We start from the raw sequence: 13,666 nt of genomic DNA, 5'->3' as shown, positions 1-13,666 counted from the left end.
TGATGAGGGTTCAGAACTGTCATTGCTGTAATTAGCACAAGCTGCACAGGCTCTGAATCAGACCATGTCAATTAGTCTGATCAGTGTAGGACACGTTAATGTAGAATTATTAATAGGTTTATTAGTTAGTTCAGGTTTACCCATCTGAACTAATGTAGAATTATTACTTGGTCTGTCTCTTGTTTGTATATAAATGAATGTCTCTGACAACTTAATGTTAGTTTTACGATGTAGGTCAGGCGTTGACATATGCACGAGTATACGAAATGTCTCACTCCTGATTCAACTCATGTTCTATAGGAGATTGGCGATTCCTCCTGTTTCTCGTACAACCATATCAGAACAGAAGCCCGTGTCACCCAGCTGTGATTCAAGATCGACTCGCATCTTTATCCCTTTTTTGTTCGTGATCATTATTTTCTTTAGTTATGATCAATATTGAACTTTTTCTAAATGAAATGACAATAATCAAACATGCAGGCAGATTTTTGAAAAGTATTCGGAATTGACAGGGTGCCCCTTTGGAATAGTTGTCAGAAAATGTGAGAAAATGAAAGTTATGTAAGCTCTCACACAAAGCATTGAAGATTGGAATCTTGAGTGTAAAAAAGCTACCCGTCTCCCAATGATAGGCAGGGATACACACCATGACACTAACTAGGAGCGCTTGTCAGCTGTTAGGAGGCATTTCCTCTTAACACTACTATTGTTTCGGGTTTCGGCTTTTACAACAGAATAACAAAACGGCTTCAATTACGTCGATTAGACTCAGCGAAACTTTAACACCTATGATATTACGAGTGCTTTGCACATGTCGAACTTCAAGAAGGAACTACTACAACAGTTGTGGACATAATTCAATACCACCGGCAAAGTCCAATGCCGGCAACGTCTGAGAAAATAATGTTCACTCATGGAATTTGGTCTTTGAATGGCTGGCGGGAAAATTCATTTATACTCCTGTTGCACCCTCAGCAGATTTGTTGGAGAACCTGACAAGAATTATTGGGATAGCACTGTATGTATTCTGGTTTATTAACTTTAATTTTAATATAAATGTAAACATGCATGCTGTATAATCTATTGTAATTTTAAAATATGTTAGCTGAGGATGCGAGGGGGGCTATTACACCTTGTGAAATACAGAAGGAACTGTAAAAAAGGCTGGTATTTGAATAAAATTGGCGATCACAAGAAAACCACAATTTATGTGGTATTATCATCAATATCCTTCAAAATCGACGTTCAAATGAAGGATTTGATGAAACTATGAAAAAAGCAACAGTAGTAGCAAAGGATTTTGATTTTTGTTCTTGCATCACCGTAGAGTTGCACCCCTACAAACAGCACAAAGGATGAATCCCACCTCCTTTGTTATTGCTACGTTTGTGAAAGTAGCGTTTGTGCTATTGAAAGCATTTCGGAAGATGAAGGTGCAGTCACTTCCACATGTCATGATATCATTAGATCGGACGACAAGAGCTGAAGCCCCCCAGTCCAAGCCAGCAATGTGAGAAAGATGGGGATGGAGGACAGAAGTGTGGCCGAGTGGTCTAAGGTGCTGGATTTTAGGCTCCAGTATCTCTTGGGGTGTGGGTTTGAATCCCACTGCTGCCAAATGTTAGTATTTTAAGACCTGCAAAACGATCAGTAAAAGCGCTTTTTGTTAGGCTGCGGGAGGTGCTTAGAGATAGACTTTCTAAAAGACAGGCTGTCAGCTTAACATCAAGGCAGAAGAAATATTTTGTTTTCTCAACAGAAATTCTCTTTGGCATGTTCAGCTTTATGTAGGGAACAACATCTGCCGAGATCACTTTTGAGGCAGTGCACATGATAGTGTTCCGGCAAGCACATTTAATATTGGCTGTGGCGGTGAGCTGCTTTTGTCTGTGAAACTTTTAATTCTTAGCGCCGAATCGTTGGCAGGGGAAAAGCTTATTAAACCTTTTAACAAAGCGCTCCATCAGAAATACTTTGTTCATGATCAAAAGAGATCAGAGGATTAACTTCATGAATTCACATAGCATAACTTACAGGAAAGATTTAAAAGGGGAATTGATTGTGCTTCCTGATGTTGTTCCTGTGGTTTCTTTGGATACAAAGGTGAATGTTCTTTGACGTTCTGCTAGTGTATCCACTGGGTGGGCTTTATCAATTAGCTCGGATAGGTCATCAGTGCTCCACCTCCGGAAAATAATAAGCACTGTCGTTTTTTCCTGTGCTGTCTTTTAAAACATAAAAGATCACGAGTTTATAGATTTCTCCAAATAACAACTATACATTTTAACCCAGCGGTTAGCATTCCTTCAATCCAATAGTTTTACTCTGGGTAAAAAGCAGCGCAATATACAGAGAGATGATATTCAAATATTTCAACATTCTTATTGGATTACCTGTATGGAGATATCGCTCAGAATTCCTAATATGATTTTGAGTTCAGTTTTGCTTTACTACTTTCAGAGTCTTTTATTGACCTTGCTGAAGCAGAGAAGTGACATAATCACAAATGCGACCTACCTGTGCTGCTGTTTCTGGTTAATAATGATTATTGCGAGGAAAAAAAAAACAGCTCCTTGCATTAAGAGCAAGAGCAACAAATGCGCTCGCTTGTTGAGTTGGGTTTTATTCCGTGGTGCTCTTCCTCAGATGCAAAGTTATTTGGCGAGCAAGGACCTCTGAGAAGGAGCCTGAATCCATCAAGAACTCAGAAATTCTAATATCGCACTGCCGTCTTGTGTACAGAGATCTGCTTCTTCCTTTTTGAGTGTTTTGGTGTTTAAGAGCATGCTTCCTACCTCAAATGTTTGTTTCAGGAGATGTGTTACCAGATCACAGATCATCTTGAAAAGATTTGGGATGCACTGGCTCAGTTATTTGAAGGAACCTATACCACCAACGCACTTCTGAGAAGCACCTGCACATTTTCGCAATCCTCTCTCTCACCTACAAAGTTATGAAGACAGACGACCAACAAAAACTGATTTGATTCACTCAAGGCTTCACTCTTCTGTTGTGATGTCGTTTTAATTAGTGTTAGCTGTGATGAGGTGTTGTTTCTGCCTCTTAAAGTTTAAGAGTCTGCTCCTTTCTTCCTGGTATAGAAATAACATGTTCCATCTTTGTTTACAAACACCACTGTAAATTATTTGTCCATCTCTAAAGCCTGTGTGTATTGACAAGGCAATTCAAAAGCACATATTAAATAAGAACACGATCCTTCTTGTTTCCATTCACGTGGTTGGAGCGTTGTTTCGCCCTTTAACGTTCTTCTACAATATTTACAGACAGGGCTTTATCACTGGAGTTGTGTGCATCGGTCCATGAACATCAACTGTACTGGTGTTTTTCTATGCGTAATTTAATCGCAAGCACTTAAAAGATGCAAAAAGGTTTCAAGGAAAACATAATTGAAAGACAATCGAGTAAGGAGGTAGAAAAACGCACCCCCCCCCCGTTGAAGAATCAACCACCGTCGCCCATGTGACTGGATATAAAAATAAATTATTCATTTTGCCCAGTCTCTGGAAGCTTCGATGCGATTATTTTCCCTTCCTTATTTCTTCATTCCCATTAATTTACTTTGTAGTAGAAGAAACGCGAAAGTGGGAAACTGCAGGCATTCTTCGTGAAGGGTGGATTGTGTTCAGTAAACATATGAACATCTTTACGTCAGTTCCACCATCGGTAGGCTAGGGGATGTAGCTCAGTGGTAGAGCGCATGCTTCGCATGTATGAGGTCCCGGGTTCAATCCCCGGCATCTCCAGGTGTCTTATATTACTGTGCTCACATCGCAATCTTCTGGTGAGTGAGAACTCTTTGCTCGTGTTCATAGAGAGCCAGGTTTACACAATTAATTTCAGTCACACACGAAGTGCTACAGTGTTGCTCTGCTGTTTTAAATGTACCTCCAAAGCATTTCGTTCTGTTAACTACCAAATGATTTGAACTACAGTAATTTAACGTCATATTCAGAAAATCCAGAGAAGGTCATCAGACTTTTAGTGGCTGTTGAAGAAAACACCTGTTGAATCTCACCAGGGATTTCTTGAGAGATCATTCAGCGAGCGAGTCCTCCCTCTGGACTCCAAACATTTTTAGTAAAACTGTTATTCACATACTCTAACGAAGAGAAACGTTAGTGTCTTCCGGTGTGTGAGCCCATTTCTCAAAAAAAAGTTATATAAATTTAATTGTTCTACTTTTTAGGCTTGCATAGTCTTATTAATATTTCAGTTAAATTTTAACTGTAGTTTTTTTCTGTAGTAACATCAGTTGATATTAATATTAGTCCTGATTTATATGTTTTTGTCATGGTTGATCTTAAGTAATTTTGTAATTAGTTTCAGTTTTGAAAAATCGCGCAGAGAAGCTACCAAAACTGGTAATGTTCATATAATGTGTAATGCAATAGCAGCATTTTGGGTTGAAAACAAAAAGTATATCTTGGTATGAATCCTAACACATCATAGGCAGTGTTCTAGGACTTCTCGCTTCAGATAAAGTTGTCAATACATCATAGATTTCTACTCAATCAATATCAGCAGTTTTATCGGTACCGAACGCTAGATATAGATCCTGGCAATACTTCGTGAGATCATTGTAAGAAAATCCAAAATACTACGGAAGGAATCAAATTTATACGTTTCTTTGGATCGAGAATATGATCATTATGAGACTCAAAACATGCCTGTCTTTTCTTTTTTCGAGGTCAAATGGATTATTGAGGTGTAAAGATGGGTTCAAAACCAAAATCACCTGCTATCTCTGCTGTTTCTTCAAATCCTTCAACTGATCATCGATATCGAGGAATAATATATAGTTTCTTCAAATCCTTCAACTAATCATCGACATAGAGAAATAATATTATACAACTTGTGGTTTTCTGTTAATTGCCAATTTGACTGTAATTACATCTTCGTTTACAGATGTCTTGCATGTATCACATGGTATAATAGTCGTCGTGCGTCCTCAGTTAAAATGTTTTAAAAAGTACGACAAAAGTACAACATTTATGGTTACATCCATATTAAAATGAAGGTAAATATACCAAGATATTAAAATACAATTGTACAGTTCTAACTTAATAATGCCTGTGAAGTTTTCCAACAAATCCGAACTGTAATTTTGAAATATTATAGCTGAGAATGAAAAGAGAGTACAAAGATCAAATTCAATGAGTGAAAATGCACCAGTAGTTCTCTAAACTGAGTTTCTTCCCTGAAATGACTCGCTAGCGAAGCACCAAGCAGCCTTGAACGGATCGCGGAAATCAAGTATACAGTACAGATGGATTCAGAGTGTGCTTTCCAACTTTTGTGCAACATTTTCCTTTGATAGGGCAGAGTTGTCTTCACAATCTGGGTTAAATAAAAAGGAGTGACGACAGTGTTAAACAGCTTTCCTTCTTGGGGAACAACGGTTGTGTTCCATATTTCTAATTATTTTGGTTTCAAGATCGCAATTTAGTGTGAAACATAAACGCCAGCTGGATAAGCTTTATTAATTTCCCTCACGGGATCAATAAAGTATCTATCTATAAATCTCTTACACGTCATTTACAATGGCCTTTCAACTAATAGCCCGTGCAGGGATCAAGCTCTAGCTGTTCGTACAGTACGAGTTGCGTAAGGCTCTGTAACGCACAGATGAGAAACTAACCTCTGCTTCTTCATTATACACACAGTGAGCTATATACGCGGGCTTACTGCCTCCTACGGGCTCTGTATTTGCGGTACAAGACCGGCCGTGGAGTTAAAGTGAGACGGGTGTGTACATTAAAAGGCTCATAGCGTCCCTGGGAGGGCTCAACCCACCACCCTTTTGGTTAACAACCGAACCACAAAGACTCATGTACAGCTTAACACTTCTCGGTCTCGGTGAAAGTGATACACTCCGTAAAATTCCAGAGATTCATTTATTTTTAAATGAAAATCACCAACAGCGGCCGAGATCTACTGGAGTTTTTTCATTCTATACTGCGATTTCTGGAGGGTACCCTGTGGAAATACGAGTTTTGACGAGAAGGGATGGACATATAAGGTCAAAAGGCTTGGGGAATTGAACTTTAAGGTGAAGACTGCGGGTTCAGTAGCAGCAGAACCTGATCAGTATCAGTTGACTCCGATATACTTTGAAAATGAACTTGGGGATTTAGAGTCAGACGTGCTACCGTTGCACCATGGGGTACTTAATTTAAAAAAATAGGAAAAAAAATCAGTGTTCCTGGATCTGTAATTGAGAACAACACCTGCACAAGAGCTGCGCGGGAAGAATAAAATGTGGTCTGGGAAGAAGAGACTCTCTTCGGAAGAGCGGCGCTCTTAACGGATTTTTTTTTTGTCTCCTTTGGGGAATTCAAAGGCGCTCATAGATGTGAACTCGTGGCGCAACGGTAGCGCGTCTGATTCCAGATCAGAAGGCTGCGTGTCAACTATTGGTTTTTCAGGTTCTGCTGGTCCTGAACACGGAATTCACACCATGCAGTTGAGTTCTATCTGTACACCACATAGATAATCTAAACAAAATAGAGCAGTACAGGACACGCAGTGTGGAGCTCACACAGCGAATAGCCTTGAACACAAGAGAAAAGGCACCGTTCACATCTGCTAAACATCACGTCCAACTTTAGAGACAGCTGCGTCAGAGAATGGATTCCCGGAAGTTTCAGATAACTTCTTTTAATTCAGGTTCAATCAAACCTGAAAGTTAATGAGTTTCCGGACACTTTTGTTTTATTAAAAAAGTGTCTGAAGCCTGAAAATGTAATTTGAAAAAAAAAAACGCTATTGTACATTTGCAGGTGCTTTTTGTAACGATTTGCTATTTCATGCTGGAAAACAAAGGAAACAGACCCAACGTTTGCTTTCAGGTGCGGTTCATTACATAATAGACATCTATTACTGAGGAGCTTGAATATAATTTACACGAGCCAGGTAGAAGTCGAACCTACAATCTTATGATCCGAAATCAGACGCGTTATTTATTAAACCGCTGACATTTCACATAACCTGAATTCCCCCATAGTGTGCTCAGCGCCGCTACTAGTAATGCACCGCTCCGTCTAAAATTTCAAAGTGAAAAACATGTGTTTTCTGATTTTTATGAGTTTTAAAATATAATCTCTTTAAATATGACAAGGGTTTTATGTTTCGCACTGAAATTCCGATTGATTGAGAATTCAGAGAAAGACTGTTTTCTTCCACAACACCGTATAATTATCACATCCACCAGACTCTCCAACCTCTCCAGACCTTGCTGGGTGAGCAATTGCTCCGATAAATTAGGTCACGTATCATGTTAAATCATTTCTTCTCAACACATTTCCTGGTGCACGTTTTCTCTATGAAAAAAAGTACATTTTTCCCTTGCACGATTTTTCGTTTTTATCAAAGCGTACAGAAAGAAAAAAGAAGAAGAAATAGTGTCGCAAAAGAACTCTGTCGCCCTTGGGAGATGTCAAACGCATTGGACATGAAAAATGCCAGATTAAAGCCAGTTCTCTTCGTTTCTCAGTGTCGGGGCTGCTATGTAAAAGAGGCAATTTGCTCTGAGAGCAGGTTCAGCGCTTACTAAACGCAGATATCTCAGAGCGGTGTGTCCAAGTGGCTGTAAAAGGTGATGGTTGTCCTGTCACCGTAGCTTAGTTGGTTAAAGCGCCTCTTTATGAAACAAAAAAAACGAGGTTCAAATCCCAGCCGTGTCTTTCTTCCTTTCTTGTAGTACAGAACGTATCATTTTGGGCACTCACAAAGGGCTTGTTTTCGTTAAATGCATGTGTTCATTTCATTTCTGGAAAACTTATTTTTGATTAAATTCACACAGCTTGCGGAAAATGAAATCCAATTCTTGGTTATCAGTGCAGAAGAAATATTACCGGCTGGCAAAATAAACGGTTAGAGATTTTTTTTTTTAACCGGGAATTTGTGATTCGAGAGAAAAACCTACATGTCAGTTTCTGTGGCGCAATCGGTTAGCGCGTTCGGTTGTTAACCGAAAGGTTGGTGGTTCGATTCCACCCAGGGACAAGTTTCTTTGGCGATGTAAATATTGTCTTCGGTCGATTGGATTTCTCAGCGAAACCATAGCCATTTTAATATTTGCAACAAATGCGAGTGTTTAACACGTGTCAGGATCACCAGGAAATGTCCAATAATGCCCAACATCGTAACTCCCCAGAAAACCATATTCACCCAAGAAAAATGATCGTCGAATCATCATTTATACTCCAGTTGAATCCTCTGCTGAAATATATTAAAAATACAATGCAGGTTTGTTTGAGAACTTGACAAGCATTGTTTCGATAGCACTGTGCAGTTGGATTTTGATATTTTGACATATTTACCTTAAATTTAAACATAAATACTATACAGTCTATTGTAATTTTAAAATATGTCAGCTGAGGATGCAAAGGGTTGAAAGGGAAAGGTCAGAGGGTATAGTAACAACAAGGTTAGGATTTGTGGAGGTGGTAGGGGTGTTGATGGTTTTTCTCTGTAGAGGATGATTGAATGTTTTATCCTTCTCTGAAGTGAGAAACTGGAAGAGTTGGGAGTTGAGAGATCTGATGAGGTTAGATATAAAAGGAAGTTGATGTGGAGCTGTAAGCAGTAAAAATTACTTAATGTCTTTGATGTTGTCATCAAAGATAAACTGTAGTCAGCAAAGATAAAAAGAAAATTATCTTTGCTTACTGCCCTGTCTTTCTCACACCTGAAGAAGGCTCCACAGCCGAAACGTTGTGATTCTTTTCTTCTCTTTTCAGCAGGAATAGTCCTTTACTTGTTCCTTTGCAGCCTACGCTTGCTGATACAGCTACTCACCTGATATTTAACATTCCTATAATCACAAATATGAATACCACTGTGGGTATTTTTTCCATGATTATTTATTCTGTCATTGAAGCATATTTTATATCATACCGAAGTGTCATAATCACTGAAAAAATATTTTTTTTCATTTAGAAAATAAGAAAATGATAAATCACTATGAATTGCATTTAGCCTGTTCTGATCTAGATATTCTATATACTTTAACATGCCATGTTCACAACGTCACAACTCAGAAATGCAACAGTGAAGTGTTGTAATAACAAATGTACATACTGTTGGTGACATTGAGATGTTTTGGTAATGAGGAAGGAGGGACATGCAATGTTCACAGGATCAAATTTAAAAAACAATACAGTAAAATTTATTGTACTTCGGGATTATGAGAGCCTGTTACATTGTGTCTCACACCTCAGTGTCAGAATTTTGAGACGTTTTTATAACCAGGGGGAAAACACTTTAACCAAATCAGCCAAGGTGCTGTCAGAGTATTAACATCATGTCTGTGTCGGTGATTACAGCTGACTATCGCTGGAGGACAGTTCACTGTGAACAAGTCAACCTCAACTGTTCTATGCTGCATTCTACCCTAGTGGTAAATATTGGTTTCCGTACGTGTAATATTCCTTTTTTTGTCAAATATTTTCAAGCACAAAGTTTGCTGTTGAAAATAAGCCTTGTGGTTCTCAATGTTGTGATCCTTTTCCCCCAGTGTCACCCAAATTGATACATTGTGCTTTGGCAATTCTTCAGGCTATATTGTTTAGAGGAGCTCAGTTGAATTAGTTTGCGTAGATAAAGTATTTCTTTTCCCTTTAATCCTTTAAAACATATTACATTTTCAATACATTGTATCTTTCTTCCTACTAATTGTAGCGGCAATGCTTGTTAATAAGACAGAATTAAGTGTTGCTGTGCTTTCCCAAATAAGGCCCCATCTCTCTCTTCATCTCTGTGGTGCAGCCACAGAGAAACTATTCATGCAGGCTGATTTAAAGATGTTTTCTTTTGATAAGGGACAGCTCCCAAATGGGGATGCATTTAGCTAAGCCTGGCTATCATGATCAATGGTCATCCATTGGCGCCTATCTGTCTAGGGAGTGCCAGATGGACATCTGGACTGCATTCCTAAGTGTCAGGAGTAAGTGACTCATATCTCACCTTGATCAACCAATCAGGGACTGGTAGGGCCGAGTAACCTACGTGGAATTCTGATGCCCATGGACCTTTCAGCCAATGAATGAGCTGAAGTTCCTCCAGGTAAAAACAGGCAACACAGAGCTCCCAGAAGGAGAATTTCTAAGGAGAATTCCAGGGGTGCGAGACTATTCTAAAGAATTCCAGGGAAGGACGGCCCAGGAGCAGAAAGGCTCCCAAGGGCAGGACATTCTCACAGCGCGCCTCCTGACCATCCTGATACATTTTCAATACATTGTACTGAATCATTCTTCCTACTAATTGTCATCATTTTTTTTCTGGCTTGATCTTGTAATCACAGATATCAGAATATTCCTTAAAAACTAGTAAAAGAAGAGGGACAGATTCGTGCACACTAAAAAATATGAAAGGGAAGCAGGACACAGTAACCACCAAACATCTTATAGATTATGAATGTGCCTGAATTTTTTCAGTGATTTAGAGGGTTCTGCCATTTTAGATGTTATGCTGTTCCTGTGTGATGTATCAAATGTGTTATTTAAATCTCCAGTCATTACTATATCAGTCTTAAGGCCTTGCAGTATAGATTGCAATTCATCCAAAAATGCCAAGTTTTCCACTGGTGATACACACAAGGAAATTCATGTACATTCCCCCCCCCCAAATCAACCAATTTAAAATCAAATACCTCCCTCCTCATCTGCAGGTGGAGAGATTAATGTCAGAAGAAATACAGGTTTAAAAGTCAGGAGCATTGATAGTCCTATTTTAAAATTATGCTAAAATGCTCACAATATATTTAAAACGTTCTGTAAAATGCAAAAATAATTAAAAAATATTAAAATAAGGTTTAAAGAAATGATACACAGTTATAAAGCTCAGGAATGATCAATTTGAAGTTACAATCCACTTACAATATGCCAAAAATGGCAAGAATATGTAAAACAGGTGTATAAAATTAAAAAAAAGTTTAAAATAAATACTTAATACTTTTAAAATTCAGGAATGTGATTGGTCAGATGCTTACGATGAGTGTTGCTGGTGTTTCGTGTGATTTAGCGAATTGAAACAAAATATTCAATTTAAAAACGGCAAGAGCTCGTATGAAAAAAAAGTTCGTAATGTAAGTATCTTTGTTGTAAGAACTGCGCCACAACTAGTGACTGGTTTATATTCAGTTATGTGCATTGGGAACAAAAGGGAAACTTACATGGATTTTATTAGGTTTTAGGAATCAGAAAATGTATTTTTACACGTTTATGCCTAAGAGCAGAAATAACTTCCTGCTTTCAGCGCTTTTATTGTTTCTGCTTGTAACCTCGAACAGAAAAACCCAGTACTGACTCACAGAAACGCCCCGGAGTTTCGGTGTTTCTGGGATTTAAGAGGGATGTATGAAGACAGTAAAGGGGAGTTTTTTTTCCCCCGCTGTAGAGTATGAAGGCGGTGTGACGAGTCTGGAGGGAGGAGACGCACATTCCGCATGGAGAGCGCAGAGCAATGAGTTTCACCTGCAGCTCGCCGAGTCCTGTCCTATATAACCGCTGAGCCCGGGTACCCAAAGTCTCCAGCCAGTGTTGGAGATGTACAATTTCAATAGTTGTTTTTTTAAGCAGGAGCCGGGATTTTTTCGCTGCTATTATTATTATTATTATTTTATTATTGGAGTTAGTGGTTACTGTGCTAGACTGGCGCGAATAGCGCTTCTATTCATTTTCTCTGCTCAAATACTCTGCTGGGCAAAGCTTAAATTAAAACCTTTTTCTGAAACATTGAGTGTGAGGGGTAACAGGTGGAGTTTAAAGCCAAATAAAGGGCTGTTTTGGATGAAAGCAGTAGATTGGGTCTGATCGAGCTCGTTACTGACCTCACTCACGCAAACTCCATACGAGGTGTTCGGGGCTACTTGTTCCACTGGGAACAAGTGGGGCTAGGAGCTCGTGAACAGCAATTGGCCCAGTGGGCAAAAGATGTAGAATATACTTCTATTAAACACATACCTTAGACATATAAATGTGGTCAGCACAAAGCAGACAGAGCAGTCCCTGAATTCAAAGAACAGATTTGTTAAAATCCCTTGTACCACTTTAGATTGATCTCGGTTAGAACAAGACCATCAGACGTGAGGGGAATTCGGAACAGGAGCCTCTGCTTCGTCGTTTATTGAGCTTCTGATCAACGTCTGAGTGAAAATTATTTATTGTCTTTGATTAAAGTACACAAAAGGGACCTTCCTACGAGCCGGAGTCAAACCAGCGACCTAAGGATTCAACGCTGTTTCCACAACAGTCCTCCGCTTTATCAACTGAGCTATCGAAGGGATGACAGGAGTTGTTGCTTCACACATACTGCCCAATGTAGTGTCATGTTCCGGGTGATTTAAATCCCAGTTTAACATCAAGTTTCCAAATCGTTTCCTTAGTCTTGTTTACCTTGAATTTAAGACACGAACCAGGATTCTACGGTATAAACGTCCAGGAATATTACACAATGTTTGATGGGGCATCAATCACTCCAGGCGGAAATTGACTTTTTTTTTTTCTAGAGGGATCATATTAAACCTTTCATTTGGATCGAGAAGAGGATCACCATGAGACACAAAACATACCTGTCTTTTTTCTTAAAATCGAAGAATTCTTGAATTTAAGACTACAACGAACTCAGCCTGCAGCTCCTTAATTAACCTTTTCTTAACTTCAAGGAACCCAATCCTGAGCCCTCTAGAGGTTACTGAAATAGAGGACTGATTGAAATGAAGAAATTCAGAAGCAGACTAAGCGGAACACTGGATCACATTAGAATATTACCCTTTATAGTGGGAATAAAACTGTCACGACATAATGAATTTACGCATCAGTTGCTTGGAATATCATTGTAATATTTAATTTGCTTTCCTGTCACACCACTTTTATTAATTATGAAGTTTATCAATACACGTTTATTTAAAACAATGTCATTTATTATTAATACAGTTTCATTCCGTCTTTATTAGAAGCTGTATCACAGATAATGCATATAAAGCCTTCAGTATGCGATTGTGAGTTCAGTTATCCCAGGGAGTGAAGAGAACTGAAATTAAGTAAAATGACATTTAAATAGAGTGTAAGTCTTAAAAGTTACCTCTCACTTCAAAATATTTACAAGACTCTACCAGGAGTGGGGTTTGAACCCACATGGATATTTGTCCATTAAGTCTTAAATCCAACGCCTTAACCACTTGGCCATCCTGGTCAACAGCGACTTTATCTCCGTTGTTTAACATTTCAATATGATTCAACTATTTAAAAAAAAATAAACCAGGGCCCTGTCACAGAAACGTACCCCGTTCTGCCGCGCAACAAACGGGTACTTAGCACAGTACTAAAGAGGAGCTGTGTTTACTGTCAGCAGACATTTCCTCATTTCGAAAGACGTTTTCGCCTTCTCTCAGCTTTTTAAAGACGGTCATAAACGATCAAGAAGTAATTAATTTCAGTTTGAAGTCTGTTTCTTTTGTCTCCGCTTTTGATGAAGAAAAGCCGTGCGTGGGAGATCCCCTCTCTGAAGAAGTTTGCCGTCACCCTGCAAGAGAGAAGATCCATCATTCACCGAGGCAACCGCTGAGACAATTAACATTAAACACGTGAAATGCGAGATGCTTTCTACTTAGGGATTTTTTCGTTTCTACTTTGTCAGAAGTAGG

At 38.9% G+C, this 13,666-nt stretch overlaps 2 non-coding genes across 2 annotated transcripts; both read left to right on the top strand.

Moving 5' to 3' along the window:
- The first annotated feature begins 3,692 nt into the window (after nt 1-3,692).
- trnaa-cgc (transfer RNA alanine (anticodon CGC)) lies at nt 3,693-3,764 on the top strand. The gene has a single exon. It is a non-coding gene; the product is annotated as a tRNA-Ala (tRNA).
- A 4,187-nt stretch (nt 3,765-7,951) lies between these two features.
- trnan-guu (transfer RNA asparagine (anticodon GUU)) lies at nt 7,952-8,025 on the top strand. The gene has a single exon. It is a non-coding gene; the product is annotated as a tRNA-Asn (tRNA).
- Nucleotides 8,026-13,666: the final 5,641 nt, after the last annotated feature.

Source organism: Atractosteus spatula (assembly GCF_055471065.1).
Source record: "Atractosteus spatula isolate fAtrSpa1 chromosome 10 unlocalized genomic scaffold, fAtrSpa1.hap1 SUPER_10_unloc_3, whole genome shotgun sequence".
NCBI classification, from domain to species: Eukaryota; Metazoa; Chordata; class Actinopteri; order Semionotiformes; family Lepisosteidae; genus Atractosteus; species Atractosteus spatula.
Note: the sequence above shows the minus strand (reverse complement) of the source record. Positions and strands in the feature narration are given on the sequence as shown.